The sequence below is a fragment of the Podarcis pityusensis genome, assembly GCF_964106645.2.
Source record: "Podarcis pityusensis genome assembly, chromosome: 17".
In the NCBI taxonomy this organism is placed as follows: Eukaryota; Metazoa; Chordata; class Lepidosauria; order Squamata; family Lacertidae; genus Podarcis; species Podarcis pityusensis.
The window spans coordinates 13,991,635-14,018,001 of NC_138042.1; the positions used below are offsets into that span (position 1 = coordinate 13,991,635).

The 26,367-nt window shown below is 44.4% G+C and overlaps 2 long non-coding RNA genes across 2 annotated transcripts in view; one reads left to right on the forward strand and one right to left on the reverse strand.

Moving 5' to 3' along the window:
• LOC308466806 overlaps nucleotides 1-4,489 on the forward strand; it is a 219,982-nt gene extending 215,493 nt beyond the window's left edge. Inside the window, exons 2-3 of the long non-coding RNA XR_013980962.1 lie at nucleotides 1,365-3,512; nucleotides 4,181-4,489. This is a non-coding gene — a long non-coding RNA (uncharacterized lncRNA). The remainder of the gene's footprint in view (nucleotides 1-1,364; nucleotides 3,513-4,180) is intronic.
• LOC308466809 overlaps nucleotides 1-26,160 on the reverse strand; it is a 51,337-nt gene extending 25,177 nt beyond the window's left edge. Inside the window, exon 1 of the long non-coding RNA XR_013980965.1 lies at nucleotides 26,035-26,160. This is a non-coding gene — a long non-coding RNA (uncharacterized lncRNA). The remainder of the gene's footprint in view (nucleotides 1-26,034) is intronic.
• Between the last annotated feature and the right edge of the window lie 207 nt (nucleotides 26,161-26,367).

Consider the following 26,367-nt stretch of genomic DNA (forward strand, 5'->3'; position numbering starts at 1 on the left):
AAACCACTGGAGAATTGCAGTGCAAAGGCCAGTAATTTAGAACTTCTGCACCCCACATTGGTTTCTTCCCCTGTTTTAGCAGCACCAAACCGACCTCCCCAGGGCACAAGCCTGTGCAGTGTGTATGGAGATCCTGACCTGCCCAGATGATAAGACCCTCTCTTGGCCTTACCGATGTGGCCCCAAGGAGAGCAGAGCAGTACATTTGGCAACACCTTGGCTGCAGGAGTTGCCAGAAGGAGAGAGGCATGTAGAGTGCTTGAAACAAACACATTGCATTGTCAATTTGCAAATCTCAGCAATTTTGCCAGGCACTTTCTCTCGGTCTCCTATATATTTGGGGAAGTTGTTTGCTATATATTTGGATACCTGTTAAGAAAGCAGAATCCAGTTTTGCATGACAGTTCCTGAAATCTACTTGGATGCAATTGGATGCCATTTTGAATCAACACGGCAGGCTGAACCTTTCAAAACTATGCCGTACTGATTTGAACCACAAATTCTTTGGGTTTCTTAGATTTCCCAAGCAGTGCTGGCCATGAAGCTGCAAGTTGTTTATGGTGAGAACTTCTTAGTGTGTGGAAGTGCAGGGTAAGCCACAGAGGTAGATGTTCCTGGTTTAAAAATTCACATAAATGGGAAGAAGACTGCCTCTGACCTCTCCAAATCACTGCCCCTGTGGTTTGTATGCCATGTATAAGTCTGAGGCTGACATATTGAAGATATTTTGCATTTTCTCTTTGAGGGAAACTAAAGGCTGTTGGAATTCATTCAGAAGGGAACTGTTCTCTGCTTTGGAAAGACATACCGTATTTTTCGCTCTATAAGATGCACCAGACCACAAGACGCACCTAGTTTTTGGAGGAGGAAAACAAGAAAAAAAATATTCTGAATCTCAGAAGCCAGAACAGCAAGAGGGATTGCTGCGCAGTGAAAGCAGCAATCCCTCTTGCTGTTCTGGCTTCTGGGATAGCTGCGCAGCCTGCATTCGCTCCATAAGACGCACGCACATTTCCCCTTACTTTTTAGGAGGGAAAAAGTGAGTCTTATAGAGCAAATATATGGTATGTCCTCAGAGAAGGAGGGGAGAGATTATCTTCTTGGTGAATTTGAAATAACTTGGTATGAATCATTAGCAGGGCTCAAGTTGCCTTGTGAGCATAGTGGATGAAATTGTGATCCTGGGGAAGGGAAGAGCTGCTATATGAACCCATGAAGCTGCCTTTTACTGAGTCAGATCATGTATTTATATAGTTCAGATCCACTGGAAGTGGATCTCCAAGGATTCAGGGAGGGAGTCCTTCCCAGTCCTTCCTGGTGATGGAAAGGATCGAACCTGAGACCTGCATGTAAGGTAGAAGAAGAAGAGTTTGGATTTGATATCCCGCTTTATCACTACCCAAAGGAGTCTCAAAGTGGCTAACATTCTCCTTTCCCTTCCTCCCCCACAACAAACACTCTGTGAGGTGAGTGGGGCTGAGAGACTTCAAAGTGTAACTAGCCCAAGGTCACCCAGCAGCTGCATGTGGAGGAGCGGGGAAGCGAACCCGGTTCACCAGATTACGAGTCTATCGCTCTTAACCACTACACCACACTGGCTCTGGTAGAAGCTCTGCCTCTGAGTTATAGCCATTCTGTGTTATGAGTCAATTGAGTTGAGGCACCCCTGAATGGGGCCAACCCGATTTCAGCTATTCCCCCAGTCATGTTAGTCACATTCAGAGGCCCAATTGTAATTCCTTTGAAGATGCAATCCATTGAGATTATCCAGTATGGATAAACATAAATATCCATAGCAATACAAAAAAAGTACACATTAAAAAGGAATAGTTAAAAAATAGTTTCCTTTATCTTCAGTACAATGTCATATTTGGTAGAATTAAAAGATGACTCAAGCAACAGTTACTGATCAACTGCCGTGCTGGGATAACGCAAACAGGATTTTGCATTAACAGACCATCGTAAAAATCACAACTGCACAAGGATGGCTGTTCATTTTCATTTTTATCTCCTCTTTCTGTGGTTTGTTGGAGTAATCTGGGTTTCCTAGTAAGAAAACATTCCCACACAATCAATGCTGGTGATCTGTTTTGCAACGATAATTAACTCACGGAGATTTCCCGCAAAAACAGACGTTGTCATGTAGGGATTGCTTGGTTCAGAAATTGTTTTACCAACACTAGGGAAGATAGAGGAGATAACTGGGTAATTACACAAGTAACTGGAATGTCACTTGACTCTAGAGTAATTTCCTTTGGGCCCAATCCACCCGCTGAAATGTGTACTGCTTTGCCTTTGTGCAACTCCCATTCTTTCCAGTGGGCTCGTGCCTGGAATGAACACAATCCACCCCACTCTCTGGAATCAGAGAAAACCGCTCTGAGAGCTACGGATGAAGGGCAGTATATTAATTAATTAATTCATTAATTAATGGATCCCAAGAGGCTCTGCTGCCTAGAAGGGAGAGGCTGAAGGGTAACGCCAGGGGTGACCGGGTCCCAGGCAAGAAATGCCGTCAAGATAATTCTAGCATGATAGGAAAAGCATCTTATTTCTAGTGCTGATGCCAGATGTGAATGCAATAATGTTTTCAAAGCCCCTTTGAGAGCCTTTTGGCTGTCAATCTGCTTCCATCTGCTCCCATTTTGACTTGGTCACTGCTTTTTCTGTGTACATTTACATATTGCCATATTTATTCTTTTTGTTCAGATGGTATCTTCAAAGAATAAGCACACACGGGCTTCCTGTATTAGAGAAAGGACTAGGGAGTTTCTTTTAATTTTTGGACAGCTTATATACTCCGTGTATTTCAGGGGGAAATCTCTAAGCAGTTTGCAATATAACTAAAAAACATCACAAATGAAAACAACACACAAAAAAGCTAGGGAAATTCCACATTCTTAAACCCTACAATCATGAACAACCAAACAGACAATTTTTAAACACTGAAATCGGACATTTCCCCCACAAATGTTTGTTTGCAGGTTACTTTGTTATTTTATATGTGTTACTTTCCAAAGAACATAAAAAATATTCAAATTCACGTTGACTTTTTTATTATTTCCGGGAACTCTCAAGAGAATCTCCCACCTTGACCCACTTGCGAGTTCAAGACCATAAGTCACCAAAGCGGATGCTGAATTTTCATTGTGGAAATAAATGATCCTATGGGCTGGACGTGTTGGCTCCTTGATGGATTACTCACCGTTCCCATTTGCTAGTCATTAGCCTTGGTCCCCTTGCCAAAAGGGGATGATGAGGCTGCCTTGCGGGCTAGCAAGCTCTGCCAACATATATAAAGGCTGGGCTGGGGAGCAGGCTCAAACCTGAAGGTGTCCACCAATTCACATGGCCTCTGCCACAAAGAGACTGACTCATAATAAAAGGGGAGGGTTCTAGAACACGTGTCGGAACCTTGACTCCTCAGTGGACGAGAAAAAACAGGTGTACATTAATAGCATCCTCTTCCAGACAATTGAACAAAATGTTGGGCGTTGGGATTGGAAATCGAGGTTTCTAAAGGAAGGGACATTTTATCATATGTGGTGGGATTGTAATGTAATAAAAAAAGTTTGGGAAATGCTATACAATGAATTGAAGAAAATGTTCCATTTAACATTTGTTAAAAAACCCGAGGCATTTTTGTTAGGGATTGTAGGGAAAGACCTGCCAAAAAAGCTGAAAAACATCTTCATGTATGCGACAACAGCCGCGAGAGTTCTGGTAGCACAAGGCTGGAAGACTGAAGAAACCCCAACTAAAGAATCATGGCAAGAAAAATTGACAGACTATGCAGAACTGGCAAAACTGACATATAAGCTATGGGACAAAGGATAACTGTGACTTTAAGGATGAATGGGAATCCTTTACAAAGTATCTAAAGACGCAACAAAGTGAACTGGACTCCTTGGCAGGTTTTGAATAAACATTCACATACTTTTTATTGGTAATAATCAGCTAAATATTTTGAGGATCTATACAACTTGGTAACATGCAGAAAACAGCAGTCTCAGAGAAACCAAAGACCGGAACTGAGGGAAGTCGGGGGGCGGGGGCGGGTGGGTTTTGTTGGGGGGGGGAGGAAAAATGGGGGGGGGGACAAGGATTTTTTTTGGATAATATGTCTTGTTTTAATTTTGAATTAAAAAAAATTTTTAAAGGGGGAAAAAAGAAAATTGAGGTTTCTAAGTACTGCGGACAAAGGGACAAATGTGAAATTTGCTTTGGCTTTACCATGGAACCAGTGCCGGATTTTTGTTAATGTTGGAAAATTAATAAAATGTTATGGGAAAGTCCTATCGACTCAATGAGCCTTATGAAATAAGTAGAATCATAGCATCATACAGTTGGAAGGGACCACAGGGATCTTTTTGGCCCAGTGTGAGGCTTGAACACAAGCAGTGCCAGATTTAGCTATGCTTATTTAGCTATGATGTAAGGAAGGGGCCACGCCTGCTCGCCTGCTCCCTCAAATATCACTGGTTTGCTCCTTTCTATATACAGTGGTACCTTAGTTCTCAAACTTACCAGTAATCCGTTCCAGAAGTCTGTTCTAAAACCAAAGCGTTCCAAAACCAAGCTTAACAATTATTTCACTATTATACTTCTATACTTCTTAACTGTATTTCACTATTAATATACTTCTTAATTGTATTTCAGTTCAACAATTACTTTGATAAAATACATATTTTGTTATGTGCAAATGGCTTGAGATACCTATGAGGTCCGTAAATTACCATGTAGCATATATTCAACACAAAAAACCAGCAACAGTTTGTTGTTGACAAAGGACAGCTGGACATAGAAAGGGCCCCATTACCTTCACATAGCTGTCAACGTTTCCCCTTTTTTAAGGGAAATTCCCTTATTCCGAATAGGATTCCTCGCAAGAAAAGGGAAAAGTTGGCAGCTATGCTTCAGTAGCTGAGGGCCGCATCCAACCTAAATCCGGCCCTGAACCCACAACCCTGAAATGGAGAGTCTCATTCTCTACCGACTGAGCTATAGTGAAAGTAGACATGTCTTGAGTGACATTGTTACTCCTAGGTAAGTGGGGGAAACTGCAGCTTTAATCACATACTGTACTCCTGCTTTAAATACATAATTGAGGCCGTCCCGTTTAAAGCCATCAGTCGCCTGCCATCACATGCAATTTGGCCCAGGAGAAATAGTAACAAACTCTCAAGAATGCAAACTTGTGCACAGACAAGTTAAAACACCCACTGGAAGGATCTGCCGAAGTAAATGGAGCTCAGATGCATGGTTTTAAATTTATCTTCCTCTCACATCAAATAAAAGAAGAATATTTCACATTATTATTATTTTACTTGGTTTTGTGGACATTCGTCATGATCTCTATACAAATCAGATTTTCCGATTTCTCAGAGTGTTGTCAGTAATATTTCCTTTCCTAGTCGCTGCATCCTGCACGGCAGGCATGATATTAATAATAAACAAGAGCAGCCGCCGCAAAAACATCAGTGAGTCTTTGTGAAACTTTGAATACCTTAAAGCAGGGGTCAGCAAACTTTTTCAGCAGGGGGCCAGTCCACTGTTCCTCAGATCTTGTGGGGGGCCGGACTATATTTTTTGGGGGGGGGTGAACGAATTCCTATGCCCCACAAATAACCCAGAGATGCATTTTAAATAAAAGGACACATTTTACTCATGTAAAAACACGCTGATTCCCAGACAGTCCGTGGGCCGGATTTAGAAGGCGATTGGGCTGGATCCGGCCCCTGGGCCTTAGTTTGCCTACCCATGCCTTAAAACCTGTAGCAAATTAACTAAGGAATAAACGTCAATGGACTAGAATCCACTTCATCAGATGAACGAAGTGTTATCCTAAGTTGGGGAGCGAATGTGAGAAGCAAACAAAATGCAATAAAATAAAATACAGACTGTGAAAATTGTATCAACCCTTTGCAAAGCAGTCTTGATTAAACAAAACACCCTGTTATTCCTATATAGGCCACCAGTGATAGAATGGAACCTCTTTGACAAGTTTCAGTATAGCAGTTTCACACCATTTGTTCACAAATGGCCCTTTAAATCAGTAACAGAGTTGCTAAAATATTTCCCTTCCAGTTTCTGAATGCTGTACTGGGTCTCCCCCCATTTTTATTGCAGTTTCCTCTAACATATGATTGTTTGGAATGCAATTTTTGATTGGAGAACCACACCACCAAATTCGGGGGGGAGGGATCACATTTTGAAGGAATACTGTGCTTCACTTGACATACTGGTTCAGCAAGTGTGAATTAGGCAGATGTGCAATAAAATGTCAGCCAAGTGAATTTGTCCCCCATCACAGCATAAGGCAGCTTCATATGGTATAAGTCACTTTAGTAAAACACCTGAAATTGAGACTTTACAGGGTAAGCAACCCAGGCTTCTTTGAACCCCCAAAACACATGTACTTCCAGAATATGTTTTATACTTAGGATTCTCATTGTAACAATAGCTTTTGTAATGTTGGAACAGTGTTCATATGGTGTGGCAGTGGGGGGGGGGGGGAATATTGGAGAAATGAAGCTATAATTAGAAATTATTCATTAACATGATCAAGTGTTGCTTCGATTTGAAGTTACGGGTTCTATCGATTTGGTATGAAGCCATAGAAAAAGTCATGGTTGCCATTAAAAAAATAGCAATGTAATGTCATGGATGATTCATAAATTTGTATTTAATAATGCCTCTTATTTAACAGTGCCATTTTAGCTACTGATGATTAAGGAGAGCTGAATTAAGTAATGAAGAGGAATATTTCCTTATGGAAAGTAAAATCAGAATCTGATCAAAGCCGATTGTGAGGAAAATAAAACAAGTAAACTGACAGTGTGGCCTTTTTTCCTCCTCAGCAGGAATGGAGTCCTTGTTTCGAAGAATGTATGAAATTAGAACAAAGGTCTTGAGACCTTTCTGGGCGCATGTCAGAACTGTTTGTGGTTTCCATGATTCAGTGCAAACAACCTTTTATCACAGAAACAGCACAAGAGTCATAAAAATCTGTGTTGAGATTTCTTTGATTCTTATGTATCTTTCTTCTTAATATTTCACTAATGTTTAAGAAGCCAATATAGTCTGGAAGCACAGGTACGTACGACTGCAGCAAACCACTTTGGGTGGTGGAATACATTTTGCTTTTCTGTAGCAACTTCCTTCCCCATTGCTTTTGCACGTACAGATTCCCAGCCATGGTCAAATCACTTGAAAATGCATCTTGCAGTCCTGCAGGGACGGAACAATTTCAGGAGGCAGGCCGGGAATGTTGGTGCAATATATGCAGAATTTCCCTGGATGCCAAGATCTGGGTTTGGGGAAAGAATTCTTTGGAGATTCCAAAAGATTCAGCCTGAGAAACGTCTGCCCCTGTGGAGATGGTAGCATCGAAACGTCCTCCTGTCTTGCACTCTCTACAAAGACCTGAGCATAGCTGTCAACTTACAGATTTGAAAATAAGGGACCAGCAGACTCGAAAATAAGGGATCAGCAGCCAAAATAAGGGATCAACAATTACTTTGATAAAATACATATTTTGCTGCGTGCAAATGGCTTTAGATACCTATTAGGTCCATGAATTACCATGTAGCATATATCCAGCACAAAAAAACAGCAACAATTTGTTGTTGACAAAGCACAGCTGGACATAGAAAGGGCCCCATTACCTTCAGTAGCTTATTTAAGGGACATCATCAATAAGGGACAGCAGCGGGACATGGCCCTGGGATAAGGGACTGTCCCGCCAAATAAGGGACGCTTGACAGCTATGGACCTGAGGAATGAGATTATCACCCCACTCGTACTGACCATCCCGGGGCGCTCAACCACTGCCACAATGTCCTTTCTTCTATCAGAACAAAATGAGCAGATAACAGCAAAAGTTGCTAGGTTCATAGCAGGGGCAATCAGAATAAGGGCCACTAACTGACTGCTGATTCGGGACTTTAAATTGTGCTCTTATATCAAATTTCCCTTTCTGCGTATACTGTAATGTTTTATTGTTGCTATGGCCATTGGCTAATGCGAATAAAGTTTTTTTTATCTATCAACTCTTTGGAGAGAGAACCCCAGGAGAGATTTAAAATCACAAAAAAATGCAGCAAAGAAAAGCATGATCAGAGCTGGTTGGGAGGAAAATATAACAATAAACTGACAGCCTGTAAGAAGGAGGGCCAGGGGCCTTGAGTTCTTCTGCTTCCTAAGGTGCCCAGGTGCCCAGGGAGTTTAATATTAGGAGCAGTGCCAGATTTACGTATAAGCTAAACAAGCTCTAGCTTAGGGCCCCACTCTCTTGGGGCCCCCCCAAAAATTAAAGGGGAAAAAACTGGATGTACATTTCCATAATAGACGATTAAAAACAAATAAAATAAAACCTACTTACAGCAACAGTGTTTTGTGTTGTGTTGACTCCTATGATGTAAGTCATGGACCCTGCCTGCTCCCTAAAATATCCCTGGTTTGCTCCTTTCTATACAGTGGTACCTCGGGTTAAGTACTTAATTCGTTCCGGAGGTCCGTACTTAACCTGAAACTCTTCTGAAATATACTCAGAGTCGCAAAGTGATTTCATGCTCTTTATTCAGCTCATAGTGGTGAGGAGGAATGAATAAATGTCCCCTCACAGTATCTGCTTTATATACATTATTTACACAATGGGCTGCACATGATTGGCTAATTCTGGAATTCTACTGTAAGCCAATCAGGTTGTGGATTCACTTCTATCTGGAGCAGGATTGGGTGGTTCCTGCCAACCAATCATACTGCTGCATTGTTCTAGGACCAATCAGACTGCTGCATTCTGAATCCTATTGTTCTAGGACCAATCAGACTGCTGCCTTTTGGATCCTATTGTTCTAGGACCAATCAGACTGCTACAGTTTGGATCCTATTCAACTCAGTACATAACACCCCTCCCCTCTAAGTTCCAGTCCTGCCCGGGAGGTCGCATTCATAGTCCTCAAGGTATGCCGGCGGCCTACGTGTGCGTTGTGGCCTGGGGTGTTCCCTGGTCCGGGCTCCGGGTTCTGGCTCGTGTTCCAAGGATGCTGGCTGTGATGCGGCTGTTTGGTCTGGTGCAACCGGCTCGCTCAGTCGTGGTTCTGGTTCCGGTGTCCTTTCGGCCTCACGGGTCCTCTCTGTATTTACTGATTCTGCCTCTCCTGCTGGCCCCTCCTGCTCTATGGGCCTCACTGCCCCGCTGTTCCCTTGGGACTCCTCTGACCTGTCCTCCTCCTGGTTTTCTCCCGGGAATCGTCGCCGTATCTGGTCGCAGTGGCGGCGCCAGCATTGCCCCCCATCCGTTAGCACCTCGTACGACACGGGGCCAGTGACCCTGGTGATTGTGGCGGGTACCCATGCTGGGCCTGCCCCAAAATTCTTTGCGTACACTGGGTCCTGGGCCTCGAAGGTCCGGGGGTTCCTGCCTTCCCCCACCACTACCTCATCCTGAGCTCTATCGGGGTGAAGGCGGTCCAATCTGATTGCAAGGCGCCGACCCATTAGTAGTTCAGCGGGGCTCCGGCCAGTCGTTGAGCTGGGGGTGCTGTGCTGTGCTAGAAGGAATGTGGCAAGGCGGTACTCCCAGTCCCCTTGCGTCATGCGGCGAAGGGTGTCCTTGGTGGTCCGCACCATGCGTTCTGCTTGGCCATTGGTGGCAGGGTGGAACGGCGCCGAACGGATGTGGCGGATGGCGTTCTGCGCTGTGAAGGTTTGGAATTCTCCTGACGTAAATGCAGTCCCGTTGTCTGAGACGAGAGTGTCAGGGAGCCCGTGGGTTGCAAACAGCCTGCGTAGTACCCGGATGGCTGCGGACGTGGAAGTGGACGGTACCAGTGCGACTTCCAGCCATTTGGTGTAGGAGTCCACCACTATGAAGAATGTTTTCCCCTGAAAGGGGCCAGCGAAATCCACATGCAGGCGTGACCATGGTGCTCGGGCGGACTCCCAGGACTGGACTGGGGCCCTTGGGGGATCTGGGCGGGATTCTTGGCAGGCCTGGCAGTGTTTGACCCAGGCCTCTATCTCTCCATCGATCCCCGGCCACCACACATAACTCCTGGCAAGGGCCTTCATTCTTACTACCCCTGGATGTGTCTCGTGTAGGGCTGTGAGGACCCTTTTGCAGAGGGGCTGGGGAACAACGACTCTGCTTCCCCATAACAGGCACCCCTTGTGGGCCGACAGTTCATGTTTGCGGGTTGTGTAGCCGGCGAATTCTGGCCCGGGGCTGCTGCTGGGCCATCCCCTCCACACCCAGTCCAGGACCCGGGAGATGACCCTATCTTTCTTGGAATGGTGTGCAACTTCTTGTGCCTGAATGGGGCGGTCGGGAAGCAGCTCCAGGCTCATAACCTCTTGTGCAGGTGCTGGGTCAGGGCCTGTTTCCGGTAGTGGTAGCCTGCTGAGGGCGTCCGCATGGCCCATCGCCTTCCCAGGTCGGTGAATCAGTGCATACTGGTAGCTGGCAAGGAAAATTGACCACCTGAGGACGCGAGGAGACAGCACTTGGGGGGTCTGCTTTTCGGGGGCAAACAAGCCAAGCAACGGCTTGTGGTCAGTCACCACGGTGAAGGGCCGCCCGTACAAGAAATCATGGAATTTTTTTACTCCCTTTACGATTGCCAGACCCTCCTTGTCGATTTGCGAGTAGTTCCGCTCGGTTGTGTTGAGTGTCTGGGAAAAGTACGCCACCGGTACCTCTCTTCCATCCGGGAGTTGGTGCCCCAGGACAGCTCCAATGCCATAGGGTGAGGCGTCGCATGCTAGCACCACCGGCAGCCTCTCGTCGAAGTGTGCCAAGACCGAGTTTGAGACAAGCAAGTCCTTGACTGCCTGGAATGCGGCCTCCTGGCGCTGGCCCCACACCCAAGGGGCCCGCTTGTCCAGGAGTCTGTGTAGGGGCTCCGCTACCGCCGCCTTGTGGGGAAGAAAGGAATGGTAAAAGTTCAATAGTCCCAAGAAGGCCTGAAGTTCAGTCTTGCTCTTGGGCGCTGGGGCATCACAAATGGCCCGTACCTTGTCCCCAGTCGGGTGGACCCCTTCTGCGTCCACCATAAATCCCAGAAAGTCCACCTGAGGCACTCCTAGTAGACATTTTTCCCGCTTCACCTTGAGACCCGCCGTCTGGAAACGGTGCAGAACGGTGCGGAGGCGGTCCTCAAACTCCTCTGGTGTGGGGCCGGCAATCAACACATCATCGAAGAAGGGGGTGACGCCAGGAATCCCTTTAAGGAGAGAGTCCATTATATTCTGGAATATGCCTGGTGCCACGCTGACACCGAATTGCAGCCGCTTTACCCTGAACGCTCCTCTGTGCGTCACAATCGTCTGTGCCTCTGCTGTGGCCTCATCTACTGGCAGCTGTTGATATGCTTGGGCCAAGTCCAGCTTGCCAAAAATTTTCGACCCAGCCAGGGTGGCAAGGACATGGCTGACCACTGGCACTGGGTATGCGTGGGCCGTGAGGGCCTTGTTTATGGTACATTTGTAGTCTGCGCAGATGCGGACCGAACCATTAGGCTTGACGGGTGTGACGATTGGGGTTTCCCAGGGAGCATTAGGCACCGGCTCCAGCACTCCTTGCTCTACGAGTCGGTCCAATTCCTCGTCTATACGGGGTTTCAAGGCGAACGGGACCCGGCGGGCCTTGAGCCTGACCGGTCGTACTGCGGGGTCAAGCTGTAGCGCAATGGGGGGGCCCGTATACTGTCCCAATTTCCCATCGAAAACCCCTGGAAATTCCTTGCATATGGCGTCCACGTCCACTTGTAAGCTAGTGTGGTTCACCCCGGTGACAGCTAGCCCCAGTGGTCCAAACCATGCCAATCCCAGTAAGCTAATGTAGGGGCCCTTGACCACAAGCAAGTCCAGTTGCCGCGTCCGCCCTCGGTATTGCACCCTGAAGGTCCCCACCCCCATTGTGGGGACCTTACGTTTCTGGAAGTCCCGGAGGGTGAATGGGGCCGGCCTGAGTTTGGGACCCCCAGTGGGACACAGTTTCCTTAAGGTCCTTGCCGAGATTATGGATAGAGTTGAACCCGTGTCAAGCTCCATGCGGCATGGGGCCCCCTCTATCTGTACCTCTACATAAATTTTCTCTACGTTGGGGTGGGGCAACTGGTATACCTGGAAGTCCGTGAGCTCCGTCGAGTTGCCTTGGTGCGTTGGGCCCCGGGACCTGGGGCTCTTGGATTGGTCATCTGATGCCTGGTGTCGGGTGGGCCGAGCCCGACACACCCGGGCGATGTGTCCCGATTTTCTGCACTGCCTGCACTCTGCGTTGCGGAAACGGCAGGTCCTCCTCTCGTGACTCTCCCCGCAGCTTGCGCAGTTCCCTCCTTCTCGTCGAGGCAGCTGTGGTCTGTGCGCTGCTTGAGTGCGCTGCTGTACTCGGTGCACCTCCTCCCTGTCGGATCCTGAGTCGTCGGTGAGGTCTTCATGGTGGACCCTCGGTTGGGATGGCAGGCTCGGCCGTGCCTCTTGGGTCGACCTCTCGGCAGCTTCTGTTGCCAGGGCCTCCTCCAGAGCGACCTGGAACGTTAGGTCCTTCTTAGCGTAGAGGCGCCGTTGCAGCTTCTCATCCTTCAGGCCACCGACGAGGCGGTCACGAAGCATGTTCTCCAGCTCTGAGAAGTTGCAGAACCGGGCGGCTTGGCGGAGAGAGGTCACAAACCCAGTTATGGTTTCCCCAGGGGCTTGCCGCTTTGCGTAGAAGGCATTTCGACGAGCCACCACTGAGGGCTGCGGCGAAAAGTGCCCCTTCAGCTGTTCCATTATTGTTTTGTATGGAACAGTAGCGACGTCTTCAGGCGCAAGGAGAGCCCGGGCGATTTCAAACGTCTCCTCTCCGCAGACGCTGAAGAATATCGCCCTCTTCTTGGCGTCTTCTTCGTCGGTGACCCCTTTGGCTTCTAGGAGGAAGGTGAAACGGGAGGCGTACGCTTCCCAGTCTCCAGATGCTGGGTTGAATGGCGAGAAGCTGCTGTTGGCTGCCATTCTGAGTTCCTTGTGCCCCGGAGCTGAAGCCTGGATACACGGTGCGAGGCAGCGGGGCGGCAGTTGGCGGTGCTGCGGTGCTGTGTGTGGCAGTCAGCTCAGCGGGATCCCATCCTCGTCGCCAGTGAAATATACTCAGAGTCGCAAAGTGATTTCATGCTCTTTATTCAGCTCATAGTGGTGAGGAGGAATGAATAAATGTCCCCTCACAGTATCTGCTTTATATACATTATTTACACAATGGGCTGCACATGATTGGCTAATTCTGGAATTCTACTGTAAGCCAATCAGGTTGTGGATTCACTTCTATCTGGAGCAGGATTGGGTGGTTCCTGCCAACCAATCATACTGCTGCATTGTTCTAGGACCAATCAGACTGCTGCATTCTGAATCCTATTGTTCTAGGACCAATCAGACTGCTGCCTTTTGGATCCTATTGTTCTAGGACCAATCAGACTGCTACAGTTTGGATCCTATTCAACTCAGTACATAACATCTTCTTAACCTGAAGCACCACTTTAGCTAATGGGGCCTCCTGCTGCTGCCGTGCCGCCAGAGCACGATTTCTGTTCTCATCCTGAAGCAAAGTTCTTAACCTGAAGCACTATTTCTGGGTTAGCGGAGTCTGTAACCTGAAGCATATGTAACCTGAAGCGTATGTAACCCGAGGTACCACTGTATATAGGGTGCCTACGTTCTGCATGGACTGGTTGCAGGGCAACCTGTGCAAATGGCTTGAGATACCCATGAGGTCCATAAATGACCATGTACCATATATTCAACACAAAAAACCAGTGACAATTGGTTGTTGACAAAGGACAGCTGGACATATAAAGGGCCCCATTACCCACAGTAGCTGAGGGCCTCATCAAACCTAAATCCGGCCCTGATTAGGAGAGAGAGAAAGACTGCTTTTGTAATCAAATGGTAACAAGGAAGTAGTGGTAGTTTTCTAAACTCAGCAATCAGCCACAACTTCTTTCTTTCTGTTTCATGGGAGCAGAGCTTTGCAGTCTGCAGAGAGGAGACCAACAGAGTTGGCAGTTAATGTGTAGAAAAGAAAAAGAGACAGAACTGAGGTTGAGAGGGAAGAGGCTCAGCTACAAACAGCGACTCTCCCATTCTGAAGTATTCATGAACTTTGACTTTCCGGTCCTGCCAGTATCCCTTTTGAATCTAATTTAATATTGGACAGCCTCAAACTCCACCCCTAAACACTTTCATTATCTTTACTGTATTTTTCCATGTATAAGACAACCCCTATTTTTTGAGTCCAAAATTAAGAAATAAAATTATTTATATATTTCATTACAACATTCCCTGTATAAGATGACCCCCAATTTTAAACTTAAAAAATTTGGGGGGAAATATAGTCTTATACATGGGGGAAATACAGTACTTGATAATTATGCTATCTTTGTCATATTTGCTTGATCCACAAATATGGAAGCAGGGAATGCTGGAAGCAAATGGGTCAGGATGGGAAACCTTTTCTAGCCCACAGGAAAAAGCCATCCCAACCCAAATGCTTCAGCATCAGGTTATTTGTAGCGATCTCTGTCCAAAGTGAAACATAAAAGTAATTGTTTTTCTGCATCTCCTTTAGGTGCTGATGGGTTGTTGTTGTTTAGTCGTTTAGTCATGTCCGACTCTTCGTGACCCCCTGGACCAGAGCACGCCAGGCACTCCTGTCTTCCACTGCTTCCTGCAGTTTGGTCAAACTCATGCTGGTAGCTTCGAAAACACTGTCCAAGCATCTCATCCTCTGTCATCCCCTTCTCCTTGTGCCCTCCATCTTTCCCAACATCAGGGTCTTTTCCAGGGAGTCTTCTCTTCTCATGAGGTGGCCAAAGTATTGGAGCCTCAGCTTCAGGATCTGTCCTTCCAGTGAGCACTCAGGGCTGATTTCCTTCAGAATGGAGAGGTTTGATCTTCTTGCAGTCCATGGGACTCTCAAGAGTCTCCTCCTTCAAAAGCATCAATTCTTCAGCGATCAGCCTTCTTTATGGTCTAGCTCTCACTTCCATACTGGGAAAATCATAGCTTTAACTATACGGACCTTTGTTGGCAAGGTGATGTCTCTGCTTTTTAAGATCCCCTTCATGGATCACTGATCCATGATCCCCTTCATGGATCCCCTTCATGGATCCATGATCCCCTTCATGGATCACTGCCTTGCCGTGGCGAAGGGGCTTGAATAACTCAGAGAAGCTATGAGCTATGCTGTGCAGGGCTACCCAAGATGGACAGGTCATAGTGGAGAGTTTTGACCAAACGGGATCCACCTGGAGCAGGAACCGGCAAGCCACTCCAGTATCCCTGCCAAGAAAACTCCATGCACAAAGACAACAGGTGCTGATGGGTATTGCATCCCAAAAGCTAGAGATAAAGCTGTCAGGAATAGTACACAATTAACTCACATCGAGCTAATCATCTTGAGCTAGCCCAACAAAGGATGATCAGCCAGCATATTCAACAGTATTCTCTATTTTGTTTGTTACACATTTGTAAAGTGGGCTCTGTGGCATTGTTATGAGTGCTCCAACCAACCAACCAACCAACCAACCAACCAACCAACCAATCATATCATTGCCACAAATAAAATCATGGCTGTATAATAATCACTACAGGTCTTTTCTGGCTTGTATTGCATTTTCTTGCTTTTGCATATTGATGTTGTATTAAAACATGTACTTTGACCCTTAAGGTCAATTATTAATTGAGACTGAATTTACAAATCATGTAAGACGCCACCGCTGAATGCGAACTGCTGGTATCCTATGAACACAAACTCAGTTTAACCCAGGCTTCCTCAACCTCGGCCCTCCAGATGTTTTGAGACTACAATTCCCATCATCCCTGACCACTGGTCCTGCTAGCTAGGGATCATGGGAGTTATAGGCCAAAAACATCTGGAGGACCGCCGTTGAGGAAGCCTGGTTTAACCTTGTTTGTAAGCTCCTTAACACTATTAGTGTACCAGCATAATTGAGAAACAAGATAAATAAGGCAGATCTCTGCTTTGAGGAGCTTATAGTTCAGCTATATTACATTGGAGCTCCATGTTTGGAACTTCCAAAGTAATTTTATTTTTGAAAAAGCAGCACAACCCCATTTTGGATTAGAGTCATGGCAATGGGGGTGGGACAGGACTATTTCATAGGAGAACCTATTTTTTCACCCCAGGTGATGGGCCAGATAGTACTCCTAAATTGCTGCTAGTGTTTCTGTGTGCTGCTCTGGTTCGCCAGAAGCAGCTTAGTCATGCTGGCCACATGACCCGGAAGCTGTACGCTGGCTCCCTCGGCCAATAAAGCGAGATGAGCGCCGCAACCCCAGAGTCGGCCACGACTGGACCTAATGGTCAGGGGTCCCTTTACCTTTATCTAGGGAGAAAGGGACACGGGTGGCGCTGTGGTCTAAACCACTAAGCCTAGGGCTTGCTGATCAGAAGGTCGGTGGTTCAAATCCCCATGACGGGGGTGAGCTCCCGTTGCTCTGTCCCAGCTCCTGCCAACCTAGCAGTTCGAAAGCATGTCAAAGTGCAAGTAGATAAATAGGTACCACTCCAGCGGAAGGTAAACGGCGTTTTCGTGCGCTGCTCTGGTTCACCAGAAGCGGTTTAGTCATGCTGGCCACATGACCCGGAAGCTGTACGCCGGCTCCCTCGGCCAATAAAGCGAGATGAGCAACCCCAGAGTCGGCCACGACTGGACCTAATGGTCAGGGGGCCCTTTACCTTTTATCTAGGGAGAAACTTGGGAGCTTGTACTTATAAGATTGCAAATTTCCCCTTCTGTGGTTCATAGCAGCTCTGGAGAGATAATCCTTGGGTTGGCTTTGTGGGGGAAGAAAAGGTGTCGGATCCTACTTTCCCCTCACATGGCAGCCTCAACCCAAGTGGGGGTTCCCTGTGGCTTCCCTTATAAAAGACTAGCTTCCACCTGAAGGAAGCTTGAAGAGGTTGACAGGACCCAGGGTGAGGTGGGCTGAACATTCCTATGTTCTCAGTCACAATCTGACTACAAGCGCAAAGTATTCCGAGTGACTCACACACTGAATATGCCCAGACAGGAAACTGGCACGGATCCCTTGTCTAATATCATATGCGCTGTGTGGTTATCATTCTTGAAGAACTTTGCCCTCGCTTCCTGCATGCATGTTCCTGGAGAACGCAGACTGCAGACCTATTCATAAGGATTCAACACAACACAAACATTCTATGGAAACCCATTGAAATCTACTTAATTAACTCCCTGGTCCTTACCTGGAAGTCAGTCCCACTGAGCCCAATGGGACTTACCTTTGAAGAGATATGCATCAGATTGTGCTGCAAAGAAGGCTGTCCCAGAATGCAAGTTAAAATGAGAAATGGGATACTCGTCCATATCACCACATTGTTTGAAAGGATTTCCACTGCAGATGTTTCTGCTACCTGGACTTCTACACTGGACCAGATTAGAGATGGATAGGCCTGGAAAACCCCCCCGGAAAGATTGGAAAAAACCAGGGTTTCCCTCCCATTTTTTTCCAAGGCCGTTTTTTCCTGGAAATTTTGGGGAAAAAACAACCAGTTTGATAGTTTGAATATTGCACAGACTTTTTTTTCTTCCAATTTTCCTGGGGAAAATGGCTTTGGGGGAAAACGGGGAAAAAAACTGGTCCCCCCTCCCCATTTTTCTGGTCCCCCCCCAGGCCTTCTGATCTCTAGCCCAGATAAAACATCTCTAGATGCACTGCTGCAAAGGTAGACATTAAAATCACCTTTCTACAGTGGTGAATTCTCTTTCTACCACACAATTCTGTGTCTGCTTAGTCGTATTGCATTCAACAGGGATCATTCCCAGGTAACTGGGGTTAGGATTGCAGCCTTTGATGGGAACTCAAATTCAGGAAGAGGAAGAAAGCCCATGACAGGAAGCCCTCCTGAGTCACGTGACCACAAGAGGCGGGACATTTATCTGACCATCCAACCATCTGTGGAAAGATCCACACTGGAACTGGGTAGATTATTGTCCCCCAGTTTAAGTGAATGCTATGGCATTTGTTGTTGATCTTTTCCTGCCTTTGAAGAAAGTTGGGAACTTGAATGATGGGACCAGAGATTAAGGGATTTTTCAACTCCCTCTGATTTCCATGGGAGAAATGTTAGCATGAGCTCTGCTCCCCCAGTGGGGTCAACGGGACTTAAAACTATTAAACTTGGGACCAGAGCATGCCCTATAGTGCTTTTCTCTGAACCTCCTGGTCTAAGAAAGAACCCTGCAAGATCCCAAAGGCTCCCAAATCCTTAAATACAAGCTTGGCCAATAAAAAGAGATCGCTTCACCTACTTTGCATTTTTCAAACAAGTTCAGGCAGCAGTATGCTAGAGGAGGCATGAAAAGGAAAGAAAAAACAGCCAGAGATGTAATATAATTACAGGGTAATAAGACTATAAACACTGTTAATACAATAATTTTATATTTGGCTTTCCCCATATTTGGCATAGCTGTCCAGAAATTTAAGTATTGTCGCTATTGATTTTTTTAAAAAAATAAAAATAAAAGTAATAAATTGACTGATACTGTTCCACACGATGGTACATGTCTGGATTTTAGACTGGCACCATCCTCTGTGACAGTCATTTGTGGTAGCTTTGTTTAAATGAACGGGACTTCAACTGCTACAGCTTCCATTCGTAGCAATGGGGGCTTCATCTGCAAGAGATTATCCCAGGAGATGGTGGCCTCTGGGCAAGATTAGCTGACAGAGAAACTGATTTGTAAGAAGAATACTGTGAGCAGAAGCTTAGCAGACAGAACATCCATCATAATGCACAGCGTTCATTACCCGAGGGTTGAGAAGAAAGACTCTTGCTTGATTCAAAGCAAGATATTGTCAATCTGGGGCTGTGATTACATTTTTAAAGAACTCTTTAACTTGCTGATCTTCAAAAATTCCCAAAAACTATTATATTTAGAGTAACGAATAATGTCATTGCTATTACAACACTATTTTCATACAGTGTTGTCTTTTGGTAATTTCAGACTCCTGTGTTATATCAGGCCTGCACAACTTTTGACCGACCGAGTCAAAGAGTGTCAGTCGGACTTATAATGTGGCTCACAATGGTTGTTTTCAAAAATGGATGGACTGTAAAGAATCTAGCAAGGGGTGGGTTACGGTTGGTATAGGGCTGTAGAAAGCACTGGTGATAAACTGTGTGCTTGCTTCAACAGATTGCTGGATTTACGTATAAGCTAAACAAGCTACAGCTTAGGGCCCCACTCTCTTGGGGCACCCAAAAAATTAAAAGAAAAAACAACCGGATGTACATTTCCAAAATAAAAGATAAAAAACAAATAAAATAAAACCTACACACAGCAACCGTGTTTTGTGTTATGTAGGCTCCTATGATGTAAGTCATGAGCCCTGCCTGCTAGCCCGCTCCCTAAAATATCACTGGTTTGCTCCTTTCTATATATAGGGTGCTACATTCTGCATGGACTTTTTAACAATTACTTTGATAAAATACATATTTTGTTATGTGCAAATGTACATATTTTGTTATGTGCAAATACCTATTAGGTCCATAAATTACCATATAGCATGTATTCAACACAAAAAAACAGGGACAATTTGTTGTTGACAAAGGACAGCTGGACACATAAAGGGTCCCATTACCTTCAGGAGCTGAGGACCTCATCAAACCTAAATCTGGCCCTGTTGATATATGAAAGGAAGAAAAACCCATGCATGTCTGGTACACAGTCTGAATCCCATTGAGGTCAATGGCAAATGATATATTCATTTGAATGGAGCTGAAATGCATAGTTGCTAATATTTGACATAGATGCCAACTAATATACTTGTTGCGTGACCAGGGTGGGCATGTGGTAAACAAGGCAAACTGTATTTTATTTTTATTTATTGAATTTATACACTCCCCTATACCTCCAGGTCTCAGGGTGGTTCACAGAATAAAATCAGAACATAAAACCAAAAAATACATAATCAAAATAAAAACAACAACAACTCAATAACAAGCACCCTCATTTCTATGATATCAGGAATTATACCTTACCAAAGATGTTTGGAAATACTGACTTCAGAATATATATTTCTTTACAGCTCAGAAACTGCTTTATTATTATTATTATTATTATTATTATTATTATTAGTTTAAGAAATTTACATACTGCCCTTAGTCAAAGACCATAGGGCTGTTTAGTGACATAATAAACAACAACGTACACAAGTGACATAATAGCCATAAAATAACAAAAAATAAATCAAATAAAACAAGTATATAAATAATAGTCATAATTACCAATTCATAATAAGAACCACTAGCAAATTATTCACAAAGTCAGCCCAGTAATAAACACCACCACTTAACCCCTGAGAGTCTGATAAAATAAATTATTATCTGCTTACCTCAGGTGCAGCTAGACTACATAATGCATATTTAACAATAGCAGCTATATAGATTCAAAATCCGCAGCAGCATACCTAATGCGTAGAAGCCGTATACAGCGTAAAACATACAAAGTGCGCATAGTTGTATTTGTATAGCCAGAGCATAGACTTCACTTCCAGTATATTAAGAATCTCCAAATTTAGCACACACTAGGAAAGGAAGTGAGAGCTGGAAGTGAGAGCTGGACCATAAAGAAGGCAGATCGCTGAAGAATTGATGCTTATGGTGCTGGAGGAGACTCTTGCGAGTCCCATGGACTGCAAGAAGATCAAACCGATCCATTCTGAAGGAAATTAGCCCTGAGTGCTCACTAGAAGGACAGATCGTGAAGCTGAAGCTCCAATACTTTGGCCACCTCATGAGAAGAGAAGACTCCCTGGAAAAGACCCTGATGTTGGGAAAGATGGAGGGCACAAGGAGAAGGGGACGACAGAGGACGAGATGGTTGGACAGTGCTCTTGAAGCTACCAGCATGAGTTTGACCAAACTGCGGGAGGCAGTGGAAGACAGGAGTGCCTGGCGTGCTCTGGTCCATGGGGTCACGAAGAGTCGGACATGACTAAACGACTAAACAACAACAGGAAAGACATCAGGTCCATTTCCAATATTAAGGAAATGTATCAAGGACACAATAAAGTTCAGCTGAAAACTGATCAAAGCGATAAGGGGAAACGTCAGCAGCCTCTCTAGGTATTAAGAAAATAGATACTGCATGACTGGAAAAGTTGCAAAAAAGTGCTGTGGGTAGGAAAAGAACAATGCTTATGGTCGTAACGGGATAAGCTCTTAGAAGTCACGGTGCTGGATTTGGACCTGAGAGAACTCAGCCATGTCTTGAATTATCCTAAGATAGAAAATGTAGCAAATCACATATGTGAAGACATCAGAAAACTGGATGCAAATATATGTATTTTTTTCAACTTGAGAAGCATGAAATGTCTTGGGAAAAGCTCAGAGGCTTTGCAGGATACATTTCTCATATTTGTTATCTGACCCTTCCAACATATACCAGTAATTGCTGTTTATATAACACATTTTAAACACTTCATGTACATTACTTTAGGAATCTGAACAACACTCTTGCAAGGGAGGCCAGTGTTATTATTCCCCAATAACAGATGGGTTGCTAAGGCTATGAGGAAGTGGCTTGTCTAAGAGCTCATCCAATGAGTCGGGGGGGGGGGGGGGATGGGATCTGAACAAAGGATTCAAAATCTTGGCCAATGCCAAAGGATTACTCTCAACTTTGGGGCTTTAGTTAACATCCTCAGGTATTCTCTGGCCACTTCCCTCTCCAGTTCTCAAAGCAGAAAAATGTTACAAATTTATAAATCCATCCGTTTTAGAGATGGGAATGCAATTTGGTTCCGTCAGCATTTTAATGCAAACCTACCTAATTCGCATGTCTCAAATCTATCCTGCAACTGAAACATGGCTATCCTTTGCAATGTGTGCTTCTCCGAATTTTGTAATGTGGTTCTCTGACCAAAATATGTGCTTCCATTAGTGTCTCCAAATGCAAAAGAAGACAGGGCTCCATTTTGTTGGTGTTAGTAGTTCTGTAGAAAAGGGGATTTCAGTAGGTACAGCAGTGCAGGAAACCTGTTCAGCTTTGCAACTGGACACCCTAGCAATAATCACATGGCAAACAAGAACAAGCAAATTCCTCTTCTTCTTTTTTCAGTGTTATGGCAAACACCATGCTACACGGTGCAGTGCCAGATTTCTGTATAAGCTAAACAAGCTATAGCTTAGGGCCCCACTCTCCTGCCCCCCCCCAAAAAAAATTAAAGGAAAAACACCTGGATGCACAATTCCAAAATATAAGATAAAAACCAAATAAAACAAAACCTACATACAGCAACAGTGTTTTGTGTTGTGTCGGCTCCTACAATGTAAGTCATGGGCCCCGCCTGCTTGCCTGCTCCCTAAAATATCACTGGTTTGCTCCTTTCTATATATAGGGTGCCTACATTCTGCATGGACTGGTTGCAGGGCAACATGTGCAAATGGCATGAGATACCTATGAGGTCCATAAATTACCATATAGCATATATTCAACACAAAAAACAGTGACAAATTGTTGTTGACAAAGGACAGCTGGACATATCAAGGGCCCCATTACTACCTTCAGTAGTTTAGGGCATCATCAAACCTAAATCCGGCCCTGTACCCATGTCTGTGACAGTGTGGAACACTGGTTAGTGTGTTGAACTAATTCCTGGGAGACCAGTGTTCAAATCTCCACTAGGTCAGGAAGCTCACTGGGTGACCCTGGGCCAGATCCTGGGCCTGGTCTCAGCCTAATCTACCTCACAGGGCTGTTGTGGGGATTAAAGGAGGAGGACGACCATGTCCTCCTTGGGAGAAAAGTTGGGATGGAAACAAAAAATAAATAAAACTGTGCTAGCTGTAATATAATGGGTTGCATCCAACTAAATGATACTTGGAGTAGACCCATTGAAATGAATGAACCTAAGTTATAATGCGATCCTAACCATATCTGCACAGAAGTAAATCCAACTGGGGCTTACTCCCAGGTAACGAGGAGCTTAGGGCTGCAGCCATAGTCCTGCCCATTCTACTCTAAGTATGACTAACATTATACAACCCAATTATTCCCAGAATATAAATATATATATATTTAAGTTGCCCAGAGAAGAACAATGATAAAAATCGTACCACCTACAAAGAGCTGTTTCTCCCAAGGAGGTTAGAATATCAACTGATCAGCATGAGCGAAAGCCTGCAATTAACTCATTGCTAAATTAAATGTTGGACGTGGAAAATGTGTTTCGAGTTGAAAGGGAGAAAAGGCAAACATTCCCATGCCACACTCAAGTTTCATTTTAATCCATCCTGGATTAAAAAGAGAAAAAGACAGAAAAGTAATTATACAAAATAAAATGTTGCAACGAGGTGCCTTTCTTTCTCTTTAATAAGATCCCAATGCGAAGTCTTCCAATCGCTAGTCTAAAAAAGAATGGCAACTCTAAGCAGCTCAAACCCAATGGCATTTTTCAAAGGCCACCCCCCAAAGGCAAATTTATGGAAGAAGGAGAAGGAGAAGGAGAAGGAGAAGGAGAAGAAGAAGAAGAAGAAGAAGAAGAAGAAGAAGAAGGGAACAAAACACATAGAGAAAAAGGTTAATTGGGATTGTACATTTATGTGCATCCTTCCACCCTCCCAAACAAAATAAAATTTCTAAAAAACCAGGGGAGATTCTGTAGTGCATGTATTTGCTTATTCACTAATAAATAATTTAATTATCACTCCCCATATCTTTCCAAGAGGCAAAACAGGAGTAGGAATGAGAGCAAACAAGCAGGAGTCATGTCAGAAGACAAGGACCAGCTGCTGCTGCTGCTACTACTATACGGAGAAGATGCCTTCAGTTCTAGTGGTGGTCCCCCCCCCCCCCAATTTAAGGGAGAGCTAAGGTAGATAGGCAAATCTATGAATCTCAGTTTCTCATTTTTGCAGCCTTCAGTTCAGCTCTGTACATTTCTTTATCAGTTTGCTTTTTTTTTTTTAAGTCCTCGCGAAAATTCATGTTTTAATGTAAATTTATCCTAATAGGCACCTTTTCCTATGGAAATTTCCCTGATTCACACCAATGTTATTTTCACTTACATAGCCACAATTCCCTCTTGCTATATGCATTTAGTTGGGGTGCTCCACCATAGGATTCAGAGAAATGCAGATTTTGAAGGATAGCTCTGTGTCAGTTCACACATCATTTGGGAAAGTCTGAACTGGATAGGTTCACATTAGAATTAGAATTTGAAGTGAACCAATTTTTTCTCCCAGACCTAGTGGCAGCAACTACAGCTCTATAACCATGTATATTTGTGAGATTGTGGGGTAGTCTAAAACACACACAATATTAATCACTCCATTGTGCTTTTCTTCCAACCAGCTGATTTCAGCGTTTGGATCCAGACTGGCCAGGGCAGGGGGAATTCAAATGATCTTGAAGCTTTCAAGGAAGTAAGACAGGAGAGGGAGAATTGCACTTTCTTCCTCCACATGCTCCTCTTAATGTTCAGATCATGAAACAAATGGTTAATGATTGAACAAGTTTTCCCAGGGCAAAATCAGCTATTCAGATTAAACTTTTCAGTACCCTCTCACCAGTTCTTCAGCTCTGATCTGGCTGTGGCAAGTAGTGACTAAGACTGCAACCTTGTTGTATAAAGTGAGTAATAAATGTTGGAAATGTAGAAAAGGAGAAGGAACATTTTATCATATGTGGTGGGAATGTTAAAAAGTGAAAAACTTCTGGGAAATAATATATAACGAGATGAAAAAAATGTTGAAATATACATTTATTAAGAAACCAGAAACATTTTTACTTGGCATTGTAGGAGATGATATAAAAATAAAGGATTGTAAATTATTTCTATATGCAATGACGGCAGCAAGAATATTACTGGTACAAAATTGGAAACAAGAAGAATTACTGACAAAAGAAGAATGGAGGATGAAACTGATGGACTATGCAGAACTAGATAAATTAACAGGAAGAATTTGAAATCTGCGGGGCCAGAGATTCACAGAAGACTGGCATAAATTTACGGATTATTTGGAGAGTAATTGTGAGGATCATATTACGTTCGTAGGTTTGCGAGAAGTTTTGTAAGGTGAACTATTTGAAACATTGCAAAAAAAAAAAAATGATAACAAGGGGGACTGTTAGTTAAGATAATTAAAGGCAATAGGAATTTAAGAAATGCAGAGTAAGTGATAAGAATGGAAGACCATCAGAGGGGCTGATGGAAGTCCAAAAAGATTGTATAAGATGCGAAGTTCTGTTGTATGAATGATAACTAATATGTAAAAATCAATAAAAATTATATTTTTTTAAAAAAAGAAGACTGCAACCTTGTGCACACTCAACCTGAGAGTAAGTCGCAGGAAACACTGTCAGATGTCAATCCAAGCAAACAAGCATGGGATTGGGCTGTCCCATTGAATGTAATGGGGGTTAGACAGGTTATGATGAACATCCCTTTGCTTTCAATGGAGCATCATCTCAGCTAATCTTTATCTAGATTGAGGCCATTATGTCTTGCAAATATTCCTTAGGGAATAGCAGCTTGCGAAACGTCTAAACGGCACACATGCACCTTGCCTATGCTTCATCAAGGCAGGATAGCATCTTTTTAATCTCTTTCTGAGATTCAAAAGTTAGTATGCCTATTTCATTAAGCAATAGGTCTTTAAGTACATATTATATTATACAATCCCTTCCAGACTAAATATTGCACACACAAAACAACGCAGGGAGAATGCGAGTGCACCTGATTTTATTACCTCGTTCTAAATGAGTCAGCTTATTTATCCTTCAGGGGACAATCCCCAATGCACAGGCTATTGGACACAGCGGGGTTACCTTCCAAGCGAACATATATAAGGCAAATTGCACTGTAAAAGTCTAATGAAAACCCTAAGCGTCTCTGTGCCAGCCACAAACACAGCAACACCCACTGGCTTTTCAACTCCAAGAGCAAAAGAGAAGGACTCTACCAATAATATCCTAAGAGATTAGTAACGCAAAGGCAGTTAAGACCTACCTTCAGCGAAAAATCCCGGAGCCATGTGAAGAGGAGATAAATTGTGGGAACCGAAAGGAAATCATCCACTCATCTTGAGAATTCGGCTCATAAGAAAATGTTGTAAGAGCCCAGAAGCTAGTTCATGCTCCAGGAAGGGGGGGGGGGGACGGGACAAAACCTACCAGAGTAAGGAAGTCAGAGCTGATCTATGATTCAGCCTAACATCTGATTTGCAAAGATAATTGGAAGCCTGGCATTAAATGCAATGAGATTTCCCCACCATGTGCATACATATGCGTATTTATATACAAATTGTGTAAGCAATGCTTTTTAGTTACACACACACACACA